General features: G+C 44.3%; 1 protein-coding gene across 1 annotated transcript in view; it reads right to left on the reverse strand.

Moving 5' to 3' along the window:
- Positions 1–15699, reverse strand: part of auts2a (activator of transcription and developmental regulator AUTS2 a) — a 946702-nt gene that overhangs the window by 106180 nt on the left and 824823 nt on the right. The gene's annotated exons all lie outside the window — the stretch shown is intronic.

The following is a 15699-nucleotide window of genomic DNA, read 5'->3' on the forward strand; positions in this document are numbered from 1 at the left end:
ATGGTCCCTCCTTCTCGCCCCACACCAGGGTCTGCGTTCTCGGCCACCTCCCCACGTCAGGGTCCCTCTTTGTTCTCGGCCACCTCCCCACGCCAGGGTCCCCCTTTGTTCTGTCAGCGGCCCCCCATTTCCAATCACAAAGTGATCTCAATGGCATACGGGTCAAAAGACCCAACGCACCAGCTTTAACCACAACGTGAATTGTATTATCTGGCCTTACATTCAACTTGGGGAATAAGGAACCCATGAATTCATCTGCTCGACTAATTTGAAAGAAGACACCAATTTTCATTTGGTGCACGTTGAGATAAATCAATTACATTTAAACTGTGGAATTAAAACGAGGACATTACCAGCACATCATCCTGAATTGAGTTCCCAACAACTGCAAAGTGGTTTGGGACCATGGTAATGAGCCAATGGCAATTTTAAGGCCTGCCAACCATATAAAGTGGTCTCATCCAGAACCTGGTGTTCCTATTAAATAATTAGTGAAAGGAAAAAAAAAAAACAGTTTTCAGCATAGTTTATGCTCATTGATAATAGCGTTTAACCCACAGGAACTAAAAATCTTGCTTCTGGGACATCTCTGCCAATGTTCCACTTCTTGCAGACCATCTTTGATGTCTGCAAATTTAACTGGCGAGCTCTTGAATTTCCATCCTGAGATTCATTACTTGCAAGTTGATAATCAAGAGTGGAACTAACAGTGCAACATTGATATATATTCAATTTAACGACACCACAAAACCAGTTGAACAATCTGCATTATGTATAGGAAGGAACTGCAGATGCTGATTTAAACTGAAGATAGACGCAAAATGCTGGAGTAACTCAGCGCGATAGGCGGCATCTCTAGAGAGAAGGAATGGGTGTCATTTCGGGTCGAGACCCGTCTTCAGAATTTGCACTCTGCAGTTTTCTGGAAACCTCTCATGAGAGATACAAACAGCACAGATGTTGTGCATTGCAAGGGCCTCCATAGCTGAGCAAGATGAGTGACTATTTCATTGGTCTTTGCTGTTGTTAGCTAAACTACAAAACAAAATGGTGCTTTTACCTTTTACCAGACTGTGAGGAGCAATTCGTAAGTACATGAACAAGATAAAAATAGGGTATACGAAGAACTGCAGTTGCTGATTTACAAAAAAAGACACAGAGTGCTGGAGTACCTCAGCAGGTCAGGCAGCATCTCTGGAGACGGGTGACATGGTGGCGCAGCGGTAGAGTTGCTACCTTACAGGGCCAGAGACGGGTTTGATCCTAACACTGGGCCGTTGTTTGTATGGAGTTTGTATGTTCTCCCCGTGACCACGTGGGGTTCCATCTGGTGCTCCTGTTTCTTCCCACACTCCAAAGACATACAGGTTTGTAGCTTAATTGGCTTCTGTAAGAATTGTAATTTGTCCCTAGTGTGTAGGATAGCGCTAACGTACGGGGATTGCTGGTCAGTGTGAACTCAGTGGGCCGAAGGACCTGTTTCCGTGCTGTATATCTAAATTAAACATGGATAGGTGACATTTTAGCTTGGGATCCTTCTTCAGACTGAGTGAAGATTGAATTAGCAGATCATACATATCATCATTTTTCATAAGTACCAGATAAAGAGGACCCTAAAATAGACCAATATTCATGTGTATTCATGACATACCCAACCTTTTCCCAGCAGCAATACTTCTCTGGCTGTTGTTGTCCAGCTCCACTGGTGCAGGTGCTAAAAGCATGATCACAGCGAGATACTAACGTTTGGCAAGGGGCTTGAATGCTTGTTTTAAGGATATTTTAAACAATGTTTCGCTACAAAACCCCAAAGGTTGTACGTCTCTCAGTCACAGTCGGTCCCAAAAATGTAAGATTTGACCATTAACCCTCATCAATCACCAGAGGTGGCCATTGAAGTGGCCTTGTGCATCAACAGATTTTGGGTGGGACATCTTTGCCAGAACACCTGAGTGAATGAGAGTGAGTGTCAGTGGGAGGATGAGAGTCGCAGTGGGAGGGGGTGAACATCAATGACTTCCGACCTCCTATCAGACTGTGACGTCCATTGTAATCAAACAATGAATGAATGAATAAGTTTATGAATGAATAAAGGTACATGTTATGAAGGTCCACGCATGACAAATGAATCCTCTACAACAGCGAGGGCAAGCGTAAACTGTGCAACCATTTCACCGAACATTTATGCTCTGCCCACCAAGACTAGCTGGATCTCCTGGTTGCTTTTTAACTATTTGAACTTCCATTGCCATTTCCATATTGACCTTTCTGTCCACCAAGCCAAAGTGAGGCCAAACATAAACTAGAACAGCACCTCATATTCTCTTTTCTGTAGCCGACGACCCAGTGACATGAACATTGAGTTCTCCAATTTAAAGTAATATACATCTACTCTTGATTCCCCCCCACCCCCCTTCCCTGTTTGCATGCATTTTCCGCCCAAACCTTGTCACCTTGGTCCTTTCTCCTTTCCCCTCCACCTTACACTCACCTGTGAGACTCGTCCATTTCCCTTAAATGCCAAAGATAGACACAAATTGCGGAGTAACTCAGCAAGACAGACAGCATCCCTGGACGGAAGGAATGGGTGAGGATTCGGGTCAGGTCCCTTCTTCAGACTGAGAGTCAGGGGAGAGGGAGTGATAGAGATATGGAAGGGTAAGGTATAGAACTTTTTTCGCCTCCCCTCTTCCATCCCTGTCCCTCCAATGACCTCTGGTTCTCCATTCCCTTGCCCTGGGCAAGAGACTCTTTGTGTGTTCAGCCAATCTATTAAGATCTGCGAAGATCAATAAATAGGTACAATGGAACAGAACATTCATCTTCATTCACAATCAATTGGCATCCATTCTCAAAGTCCCTTCACAGATTGAGCAATCCTATTGTTTGCAACCTCCAGAGAAAGTTCCCCAGAGAGGTCATCCAATACTATTCAGGTTATTTACCAATGGCACATCATAGAGCCAAACTTCCACATTGACACGAAGATAGACACAAAAAGCTGGAGTAACTCAGTGGGACAGGCAGCATCTCTGGAGAGAAGGAATGGGTGATATTTCGGGTCGAGATCCTTCTTCAGACAGGTTCGGGATAAGGGAAATGAAAGATAACGATGATGATATGGAGAGATAAAGAACAATGAATGAAATATAAGCAAAAATATAACGATGATAAAGGAAACAGGCCATTGTTAGCTGTTTGTTGGGTGAAAAGGAGAAGCTGGTGTGACTTGGGTGGGGGAGGGATAGTGAGAGAGGGAGTGCCGGGGCTACCTGAAGTTAGAGAAATCAATATTCATACCACTGGGCTGTAAGCTGCCCAAGCGAAATATGAGATGCTGTTCCTCCAATTTATGTATAGCCTTGCTCTGACAATGGAGGAGACCTAGGACAGAAAGGTCTACGTGGGAATTCGAAGGAGAATGAAAGTGTTTAGTAACCGGAAAATCAGGTGGGTGCAGGCGGACTGACACGTCAGTTTGTTGAAGAGAGCTGCACACAAAAAGCACAATTGCCGAAACTAAGCTGACTCTGGGCTATCATCAACATTTATCACGATCTCTGCGTAAAGTTGGGGGCATTTCTCGGAACTGCAGGTCTGCACAGTTCCCAAGCCCAGATTTCAAGCAAATTTAGCAAGTCCAGCCTTTTAATTTAAAAACTCCAGCCAATGGTCATCAAATGGAAATCGCAGAAAACATTAGCAGTGAGTGTTTCCTGGTGAAAATAACATTAAACAGGAGACATATGCAGCCCAAAGAAGCATTTTAAAAGTATATTTTGTCGTTACTGATGTACGGTAGCCAACAGTTTGGTCTTGTAATTCCCACATTTTTTTTTGGAGAGAACCACCTACTTAGCGGGGTCTTTGGCAGGACAGGTCCATGTGTCTTTTGCCATTATCAGCTTAATCAGAGTACAGCAATTTCTTTAGCCAGAAGGTGGTGAATCAGTGGAATTTATCGTGACGAGAAGGCTGTGGAAGCCAAGTCAATGGATATTTTTAAGGTGGCGATTGCCAGACTCTTGAATAGTGCAGATGTCAGGGGTTATGAGGAGAAGGCAGGAGAATGGGGTTGAGAGGCAATTGACAGATCAGCCATGATTGAATGGTGGAATAGACTTGATGGGCTGAATGGCCTTATTCTGCTCCAAGAACTTATGAACTACAGAGCCTACTAAAACCTATGGTTTAAGCCGGGGATAAAACAATAGTAACGTGGACAAGAGTCCAAAGGAACGCCCGGGAATGGCCTAATTCTGCTCCTTCTGCTGCGGCGGGAACTTTAAATCTTTGACCGCCGGCCTGCGGCCTACACCAGCCTGAAGCCGCGGTCACCGGTGGGGAAGAGCCAATTCTGGACTTACCTTGTCCTTTTACCATCTGGACGCCCGCAGCAACGGCTGTGGAGGGTTGAGGTCCCGACCACGGGGGGAAATGGAGGAGGACTGGCCAAATTTTGTGCCTTCCACCACAGTGATGAATGCTGTGGTGGATGTTTGTGTTAAATTTTTATTGTGTATTGTGTGTTCTTTATGATTGTACCACTGCTGGCAAATTCATTTCACTTGCACATTATGTGCAATGTGACGAATAAAACCGTATTGTATCGTATTGTATTGTAAAATAATGAACCTATGAGATGGGGAAGGCAGGGCAAAGCAAATGATCTGGAATTTAAAAGAAGACATCTGTATATTTTTAGTTCAGTTTAGTTTAGAGATACAGCGCGAAAAACAGGCCCTTCAGCCCACCGGGTCCGCGCCGACCAGCGATCTCCGCGTATTAACACTAGTCTACACACACTGGGGACAATTTTTACATTGACCAATCCAATTTACCTATTGGAGCGTGGGAGGAAACCGAAGATCTCGGAGAAAACCCACACGGTCACGGGGAGAACGTACAAACTCCGTACAGTCAGCACCCATAGTTGGGATTGCACCTGGGTCTCTGGCGCTGTAAGCGCTGTAAGGCAGCAACTCTAGCGCTGCGCCACCGAGGTGCCCATTCTCCCATTGTGTTGCAGCTTAGCGCTTGTTTCTGCCGTATTGCCTGGCGCATGATCCTTCACACAGAAGAGTGAACTGGCAAACAGTTGCTTCTGTCTGCAGTGAGCTGGTCTACCTTGGCTCCGCTTGGCTGATGCAAACATCATTTCAAGCTCTCTTAATTATTTATTCCAGTGGTTCGATGCTCTGACACGTACTTGAGCTAAATGGTCTCCTTCTGTGCTGTTACCCATCGAACATCGAGTCTCGTTTATCTTGACAGTCGCGATTAGCCAAATTATAAAGCAATTAGCACAAAATACCCGTGGTGAATATCCAGCAGATAGAAGTCGAGTGGCTGCTCATATATTTATGCACAAGTTCGCCACTGATATCTTCAGAAAATGGGAGCATATACCTTTCCCTTATAATTGTCGTGAAATAATTTTTGCATTTTTGCCGCACTGGGTGGCACAGTGGTGCAGCGGCAGAGTGCCACAGACCCCGGATCAATCCTGACTACGGGCACTGTCTGTACGGAGTTTGTACGTTCTCCCTGTAACTGCGTGGGTTTTGTCCGGGTGCTCCGGCTTTCTCCCACATTGCACAGGTTTGTAGGTTAATTGACTTCTGTAAATCGTCCCCAGTGTGTGTACGATAGAACTGGTGGACGGGCGATCACTCGTCAGCGTGGACGAGGTGGGCTGAAGGACCTGTTTCCGCGCTGCATCTCTAAATCAGACCAGACAAGGAGGAACTGATTCACACCCTCCCTCCGCAGATCAGGGGAAATGAGGCCATGACACGGGATATCAGGGATGCAGTAATCAAAAGCAGTTTGCATATCAGAAAAGATGAGATACCTGTCCTGGTAGCCGGTGGTACTTGGCAGCGTGGTATCTGGATTGGGAGCTGGATCACCTAACTTAATGTCATTGGTAAAAGAATGGGGCAGCACAATGACGCAGGGGTAGAGTTGCTGCCTTACAGCGCCAGAGACTCGGGTTCGATCCTGGCCACAAATGCTGTTTTTGCACAGTGTTACGGTGACCGCGTGGGGTTTTTCTCTGGTTGCTCCAGGCCCCCCCCACACTCCCACAGGTTTGTAGGTTAATTGGTTTCAGTAAATTGTAAATTGTCCCTCGTGTGTAGAATAGTGCTAGTGTAAGGGGTGATAGCTAGTCGGCGCGGACTCGGTGAGCCGAGGGGCCTGCTTCCACGCTGTATCTCTAGAGTCTAAAGTCAGGATCGAACCCGGGTCTCTGCACCTGTGAGGCAGCAGCTCTACCAGCTGTGCCACTGTGCCACCTTGGAACCTACTCTAATAGAATGCAGACCAGTAGATACTAGTAGATAGTTAACCAATTAGATTTAGGGCACAGATTCAGGTAGATCATTGGGGCACAGGCAAGTGGAATGCAATGGAATTGAAAGGACAATTGCATAAATAATTGCTTTGCCTTCGACAGGTTACAGGCCGTATGGGTCTAATCTTTAATTGAATACAAGCCTTCGACACAGGGTGCTGCATTTTTATTATTGTAATTTAAGCAAACAAATGATTACCCAACACTTTTCATTTGTACTAATTGATCTGTTAATTGATGCTCGCTGAACTTTCTCTATTTCATTGGAATGATTGGATTTGATGCCAAATGTTGACACATCTGTGGGCAAGAGATTGTGGGCCTATAATTACTGTTAATGCTGAATAAATACCAGCTAATTGAAGGTTTCGTTGAATGCTCTATACTGTAAACTGCTGAATAAAATTAGTTATTTCAACAGTGATCTGTGCACAGAGAGCTAAATAACAATTGATTTTTAAATAGCTAGTTTTAACGTTGCTTCGAAAAGCCAGCTTGTTCAATTTCATCAACGTCAGCAACTGATCCCAATGAAGGTAATGTTTAAGTCATGGCTCTGTGTGTTGGTTGATGTTATAATTACTATGATTGCTCTGGCAGAGGGGTGGGTAGAGTAGACTCAGCATCTGGCGTGCAATTTTACTGTGTATTCAGGTCCAAGGAAGCATGGAATTGGGGCGTAGAACAAATATGTGAAGCAACAGACAGGAGAAGCTCAGCTTGTTTACACCTGCCCATCAATCTTTGTGCCTAAACGTTATCAGCTTATTACAACGCCCCCCCCCTTCCTTCCCTTCAAACTAAACACTGCACATGGACGTTAAAACGTGGCCTCGGAGCTATGGTGGCGGAGGCAGCGACCACCCGCGGAGTTTGAACCGGCCCGTTCGTGGAGCACGGTTGAGCCGCGGGATTTACCATCACCCGGTGGGGTCACAACATCTGGAGCCTGGATCGCCTCGGCGCAGAGGGAGAACAAAGAGGGAAGAGACAGAGACTTTAAGATTTTGCCTTGCACCACAGTGAGGAGGTGTTTGGTGAACTCACTGTGGTGGATGTTAAATTTATGTTGATTGTGTGTTTTTGTCATTTTTTATTATATGTATGACTGCAGGGAAACAAAATTTTGTTCAGACCGAAAGGTCTGAATGACAATAAAGGAATCTAATTAGGTATGTTGCAAAGCCTACCTGAAGCGTCGCTGAAAATTTGTCCCAGCCCGTGCGCGCGATTTTGGCGCCGTTTAGAGGGGGGCAGGTTTAAAACGCGATTTCCCCTAGGCTGTTCAAATCGAGGATGTTCAGCCTAGTTAATTATTAACGAAAAATTGCTGGAAGATTCCGTCGCTTTAGCTATTATTACTTTTAAGGGCTTTATCTAGTTGTTATAGTAGTTTAAAAATTAACCTCTAAACCCACGACCGCCAGCAACCGGTCGGATCTCATACAGCAGACAACAGAAGGTACGCTGTTTATTTCTACATTAAAAAGGGCTTCTTAAGATCCCTTTATACAAATTTTAAAGTTGCGAGTAGCTAATTTTGGGCCAATTTTATCCCGCAGTATTTTTCTGGGCATTTGAGGGGACAAATCTAGCACAATGTGAACGTTCTAAACCAGCGCTTTCACAGGAACCCACTAGAAAGCTGATTTAAATTGACTTTAATTTACAGCAATTGAACACTAAATTCCTTCCATTTGACCTATAAATTAATGTAAATGAAATTTAAAAATCATGTTTTACTGTGAATTATTTGTGAATATTATTTGGACACTTAGGCTATTTAAAATGTTAATCATTTATTAAGAAATGGATAAATGTTTAGATCTAGTAATTGAAGTTTGAAATCAGCTCCAATTGGGTAACTAACTAATTATATGCTTTAATTTCAGGTCATCCACGTAAGATTGTTTTATATTTGTTTCAGAATGCTTCAATCTATGATAACTGAAAATTTCATTCAGTTCTCTTAATTTTTAAGAAAGTTATGGGCTTTTGACTGTCCACGATCACAGCTTTTTTGTTATGTCCATAGAAAATCAATAGGGAACAAGATGCTAATTTCCGAGTATGAAAATGGCCATAACTTTTTAAATACTTGAAATATGAAAGTGAATTGGGTGTCAAATTAAACTTCTTTGTATGCTTTATCTGATGAGATAAATTGTAACATTGCTAATCTAATCTAAATCTAATGTTACCTGTAACTATAGTGTAGAAAGGAACTGCAGATGCTGGTTTACACCGAAGATAAGGCACAAAATGCTGGAGCAATTCAGCGGGACGGATGGCATCTTTGGAGAGAAGGGATGGCTCAATCTGAAGAAGGGTCTCAACACGAAATGTCACCCATTCCTTCTCTCCAGAGATGCTACCTGCCCCGCTGAGTTACTCCAGCATTTTGTGTTTATCTTACCTGTAATTATGCTGGCAAGAGTAGCTAGCAGTGGGAGGTTTTACAAGAGCAGCGGATTCATTGCCACGTCTCACCAAATGGTTGCCCAGAGATAAGAGTGTGCCCCCAAGTTTTTATATGATGTAATATTGGCAACTTACTCCAAAAACATGCTGTGAGAAATGGGAGCACGGACCCAAAACATCACCTATCCATGTTTTCCAGAGATGCTGCCTGACCTGCTGAGTTACTACCAAACTTTGTGTCTGTTTGTGTATTAACCAGCTTCTGAATTTGTTTTGTTTCTAAAACTAAGACATCCTTAATCTTGCACTCGGGTCTTTTTTTTAGTTTAGTTTAGAGATACAGCGTGGAAACAGGCCCTTCGGCCCTCCGAGTCCATGCTGACCTGCGATCCCCGCACACTAGCACCATCCTACACATAGTAGGGACAATTTTTACAATTTTACCAAGCGAATTAACCTACAAACCTGTACGTCTTTGGAGTGTGGGAGGAAACCGAAGATCTCAGAGAAAACCCACGCGGTCACGGCAGGAAGAACGTACAAACTCCGTACGGACAGCACCCGTGGTCAGGATCGAACCCGGGTCCTTGGCGCTATAAGGCAGCAGCTCTACCGCTGTGCCACCGTGCTGCCCTTGCAGTAAAGACCAACATACCGCTTGCCTCCCCAATTACCTTTTCCCTTGAGGTCCCTTTGAATCTCTCATCTTGCAATCGGTATTTCAGGTGGACACCTCACACACACCTTTTCACATTGTAACGCAACTACCAGATTGTTGGCAATGCGCTTGGATCACATTTCTATCTTCAAATTTCTTTGTGCCCTCTTTGTGAGATTGACAAATTCTAATATGTCGCAAAGAAATTACATTTTGCACTCCGATTTATATTCTTCTATTTGGATATGTTTTCGTCAAGTGCAGAAAAACCCTGTGAATCCAGGCCAGAAAAAAAGATAAGGGACCTCCCACATACCATGTGCGGCACGGTGGAGCAGCGGTAGAGTTGCTGCCTTAAAGCCCTTCGATCCCGACTACGGGTGCTGTATGTACGGAGCTTGTACGTCCTCCCCGTGGCCCTGTGGGTTTTTTTCCGAGATCTTTTTACTAGAATGTTGCCTGGGTTTCAACAACTAAGTTACAGAGAAAGGTTGAATAAGTTAGGTCTTTATTCTCTGGAGCGCAGAAGGTTAAGGGGGGGACTTGATAGAGGTCTTTAAAATGATGAGAGGGATAGACAGAGTTGATGTGGATCAGCTTTTCCCTTTGAGATTAGGGAAGATTCAAACAAGAGGACATGACTTCAGAATTAAGGGACAGAAGTTTAGGGGTAACATGAGGGGGAACTTCTTTACTCAGAGAGTGGTAGCGGTGTGGAATGAGCTTCCAGTGGAAGTGGTGGAGGCAGGTTCGTTGGTATCATTTAAAAATAAATTGGATAGGCATATGGATGAGAAGGGAATGGAGGGTTATGGTATGAGTGCAGGCAGGTGGGACTAAGGGAAAAAAAGATGTTCGGCACGGACTTGTAGGGCCGAGATGGCCTGTTTCCGTGCTGTAATTGTTATATGGTTATATGGTTATCTTCGGTTTCCCCCCACACTCCAAAGACGTACAGGTTTGTAGGTTAATTGGCTCGGGTGTTTGTATACTTGATATAAGTGTAAGTTGTCCCTAGTGTGTGTCGGCGTGTGTTAATGTGTGGGGATGACTGGTCGGTGTGGACTCGGTGCGCCTGTTTCCATGCTGTATCTCTAAACTAAATCTAAAATCATTGACTGCTTGCCCTGCCCCTGCAAAAGTGATGATGCACATAACTTATTCATGCTTTCCTGTAGCCAGCTTTTAAGCCTAGCTTTCAAGAAGCAGTATTCTTTCCTAAACCATACAATATTTATCCCATACAAGCCTCCCTGGTCAGAATTAGCCGTGAAGACTAAATGCAGCTTCAATTTGGGTTTTTGGCATTTGAAGTCAGGAATGTTTGTTTCATGGTACCTCCAATGACAACTTGAGAGATTCCAAATAAGGGAACCACGTTGGATAAGGCCTTTCATCAAACCTGGCAGTGCTGCACAAAGGTTATGTTAAGCCTGGAGTGTTATGAGTTCCCTCCATGGGTGCTGTGCCCAACTTTCTGAGTGCCCCCATTGTTTCCCGGTTTTGCTTCAGGTTTTTATTATTTACACTGCTTTATATTTACTTCCAACATTTCAGCATAATTTATGCATCTCAGTTTATTCCACGTTGAAGGCAGACTACACCAGCTCAGATGTAACCCACAGATTCCAGCAAGATGGGCAGTGTGGTGGAATGATGTAAAAAGCCTTAAATTAAATCATCTGTGCTAATTGAATATACATCGCCCCATTTTTTTCTTTTTGCAAAGGGAAACTATATGGATGCCAGATTGAAACTATGGAATGGAATGATCAGAACCATTCTGGACTTTGGGCAACATGGATACAGTTGGATGTGGAATCAAGGAACTGCAGATGCTGGTTTATACCAAAGATAGACACAAAGTGCTGGTGTAACTCAGTGGGTCAGGTAGCCAGCATCTCTGGAGAAAAAGGATGGCTGACGTTTTGGGTCTGGGACCCTTCTTCAGTGGGAGGAGGGGTTGAAGAGCTAGAGGCGAGAAAAGACCAGGAGCAATGGAGGCCGGCTACAAGTGACCTCAGGCAGGATGTTGCCTCGTAGGCCCATTGTTGTTGAGGGAAGGTGTGATCTCTAGAGGAAAACAACGTGGAGAACAGTGGAACTGGTAAAATGACTAGTGTGAAGAAAGGGGACAAGGAAGGAGGGCAGGGGTGTGAGTGTAAGTAGAAGTGACTTAAAATGAGAGAATTCAATGTTTATACCAGGCGTCGGCAACCTTGTTCTGCATAGGGGCCAGGACCCATGTCTGGGAGCGGATGGCGGGTCACATCTGTCGCTATAGTATGACACGTGGGGTTGTTTTGCGCATTAGTTTTCACGTGTTTTTCAATTTGTTTTCTGCAGTTCCAAGGTCCCTCGCTTGCCCCAGGACTGGCTACAGTTCCCAGGTTGGCTCAACCTGCCCCAGGACTGGCTGTAGCGCCCAGGTCACCTGTGTTCCCCTGGACGAGCTGCAGTTCCCAGATCAGCCTGCGTGCCCCGGGGCTGGCTACAGTCCCCAGGTTGTGAAAACTAATTGAAAAGGAATACGTCTGTGGGCCGGATGATTTTGGGTTACGGGCCGGATCCAGCCCGCGGGCCTTAGGTTGTCAACCCCTGGTTTATACCATTGCGTTGTACGATTCCCAAGCGGAATATGAGGTGTTGTTCCTCCAATTTACGTGTGGCCGCACTGGCAGTGGAGGACGCCCGGGTCCGAAAGGTCAGCGTGGGAACGGGAAGAGGAGTTAACATGGTCGGCAACCGGGAGTTTCCGTAGGCCGCGGCAGACTGAACGTAAGTGTTCAACTAAACGGTCGCCGAGCCAACGTTCGGTCTCGCCAACAAAGATACGTTCAATGTAACTACGGTAATAATGAGAATCACAAGATTATTATTCAGGCGACTTAACTAAATTCAATCCCTAGTTCCAGGCCAGAGAGGATAATTTCAAAATTTAGTGTCATCATTAAGGTAGTAAAAATGTCTCGTCGGAGATGAGAAATTCTTAATGTGGTCCTCTTAAAGAACATGGAAGTCTGTATTAAACAGACAGCTCAGTGATATAAACGGTGATAAAAAAAAAGCATAAAGAACCATATTTCAGACACGGCGCAGTCAGACATTGCCTCGGAAAAGAAATTAATTTAAAACATGAATTAAAGGGAATAGCAAATATCCCCCTCTGGCTAAAACGTATTAATTACTAAGCTGGCTGAGAGAGCCTGACAATTAACTGTAGCACAAGGCAAAAGTCCCAATGGCGACCGTCAGTTCTCCAACTGCCATCAGCCGCCAAGGGCAGATTGATTGATTGATGGCCTTTCTTGCAAGAAGAAGGCAGCAAGGCTGGAGAAGGACCTTTTCAAAAGAACTCTCAAACCGGACTAGGGCAATGAAACAAACTTACATCTTCAAGGTCAAACCACCAGGTCGAACCTTTAATATGTCCGGGAGACACAGTCACACACCAGTAACTAGCTTGCAATCTTGACTGTTTTAATGCAGTGCAGTGCTTTATAGAGTCATAGAGTGATACAGTATGGAAACAGGCCCAACTTACCCACACCGGCCAACAAGTCCCAGCTACACTAGTCCCACCTGCCTGCGTTTGGTCCATATCCCTCAAAACTTGTCCTTATCCATGTACCTGTCTAACTTTTTCTTAAACGTTGGGATAGTCCCAGCTTCAACTTCCTCCCAGCCTACTCAACTCCTGCCAATAGCTCAGATCCTCTAATCCTGGCAACATCCTCGTAAACTTCTCTGAATCCTTTCAAGCTTGACAATATCCCGTGATCATTGTGATCTTGGCCTTAATAGTGAAAGGCCCAAATAGAATGGATGTGGAGAGGATGTCTCCACTAGTGGGAGAGTCCAGGGCCAGAGGGCCATACCCTCAGAATAAAAGCATGCACCTTTAGAAAGGAGATGAGGAGCAATTTCTTTAGTTAGAGGGTGGGAAATCTGTGGAATTCATTGCCACTGAAGGCTGTGGAGGCAAAGTCAATGGATATTTTTAAGGCAGAGATAGTCTGAAGAAGGGTCTGGACCTGAAACATCACCCATTCCTTCTCTCCAAAAATACCAAGTGCCCAAGACACCGACACCTGCATTAACATTTATCTCTTGTCACTCGTGCTAGCAACACAAATTAACATATAGCAAGGAAAAAACACTCCAAAGGTGAGAAAATAAGGTTATTTTGCCTTTCCCGCTGAGTTACTCATCTTTTTTGTGTCTATATTTGGTTTATGATCAACCAGCATCTGCAGTTCCTTCTTGTACAGTATATAGATAGATTCTTGATTAGTACGGGTGTCAGGGGTTATGGGGGGAAGGCAGGAGAATGGGTTTGAGAGGGAAAGATAGATCAGCCATGATTGAAAGGCGGAGTAGACTTGGGCAGAATGGCCTAATTCTGCTCCGAGAACTTATGAACTACATAGCCTACTTAAACGTACAGTTTCAGCTCGGGCATTAACAACAGTAACTTGGACAAGACTTCAAAGGAACGTCCCAGAATGAAAGTCTGCCTGCAACAAAAAAGCTAATGTAGAACTAAGATTGAGATTCCACTTTTGATTAGCATTTGATTAACTAAGATTTTTAAATACATTGGAATTCATTGCTACAGACGGCTGCGGACGACAAGACATTGGGTATTTCAAAAGCAGAGATCGATAGGTTCTTGATTAGAAAGGGCGTCAAAGGTTCCTGGAAGAAGGCAGAAGAATGGGGTTGGGGGAAGAATAGATCAACCATGATTGAATAGCGGAGTAGACTGGCTGGGCTGCCTGGCTTAATTCTATTCCTCTGTCTTATAAAGGGCGGCACGGTGGCACAGTGGTAGAATTGCTGCCTTACAGTGCCGGAGATCCGGGTTCGATCCTGACTATGAGTGCTGTTTGTACGGAGCTTGTACGTTCTCTCCGCGACCTGCGTGGTCTCCGAGATCTTCGGTTTCTTCCCACACTCCAAAGATGCACGGATTTGTAGGTTAATTGGCTTGGTAAATGTAAAAACCAACCCCAGTGTGTGTTACCGCGCGGGGATCGCTGGTCGGTGTGAGCCGAAGGGCCTGTTTCCTCGTGTATCTCTAAACTCAATTAAACTAAACCTCTCTCAAGTACCCAATTTGAAATATTTTGGACACAGTGATATAAAAAGAATAAAAAACGTAATTTAAAAAAATGGTGATGAGCAACATGAATGTTACCGAATTAGATCTACTGGAAACATTGTAAGGTAGAATCAAGGTTAACACAAAATGAGATCCTTTCTCCTCCACTCATGCATTTTAAAATGAGAATGTCACAATATTTCATACAATTTTGAATGGAAGTCACAGATATAATGGCAGTCGGATATAAACATCTTTAAAGAAGAGAACATCACACAAGAAAGTATTCCTCACGTTTGCAAGAAGTTTAAATACACTCGGCATCTGACACCAAGGACACATCACACATCACTGTTGGTTCATGCATCTGCCCTGAAGTTGCTATTCAGATCGTTTCTTCCCCAAAAGACCCCTTTCAGGGAGGGATTTCTTCGATGTTTAGTAGAGTGAATGCAGATTCCCCAGAACAAAACAGTCCGAAACATCACCCATTCCTTCTCTTCAAAAATACCAAGTGCCCAAGGCACCGACACCTGCATTAACATTTATCTCTTGTCACTTGTGCTGGCAACACAAATTAACATATGGCAAGGAAACAACACTCTAGAGGAGCGAAAATGAGGTTCTTTTCATGGAAATTAGGGCAGAGGGAAATATATCAAAGAACTATTTGTGTTGTGTTTCCTGGCAATGTTTTTAGATATATAAACAAAAAAAAGCTGCTGTTGATTTAAGGCTCCACAAAGAAAGCTTAATCCTATCACAGGAACAAAAATCACCTCAAAAAAGTTGCAAGCAGATAAAGAACCTCTGTCAAGCTTGGCTATTCACGACTAAATGGATGGCACAAATCAAACTGTATGAGTTAGCAAAGATGAGAATGTGGGAAATACATTCAAATCCAGAAAGAAAGCCCGGGCAAGAGTAAAGGGCCTTTTGTTAATCAATCATCCTTTGCTTCGACAACCAGAGAGCCTTTCTCCCTGGTTACCGGCAGTGAATTAGGAATGTTGATTCACTGGTCGCCCTCTTTCATGCTGGATGCAAACCAAAAATGGGATCCTCGAAAAGCTAAAAGCTTTTCGCTGCAATTAGCAACTTAAAAGTGCCACTTTGCATAGGGCTCAAGGTCAGGAGGCCTGTACAGGAGACAACCAG

This window comes from Leucoraja erinacea, chromosome 28, assembly GCF_028641065.1.
Source record: "Leucoraja erinacea ecotype New England chromosome 28, Leri_hhj_1, whole genome shotgun sequence".
NCBI classification, from domain to species: domain Eukaryota; kingdom Metazoa; phylum Chordata; class Chondrichthyes; order Rajiformes; family Rajidae; genus Leucoraja; species Leucoraja erinaceus.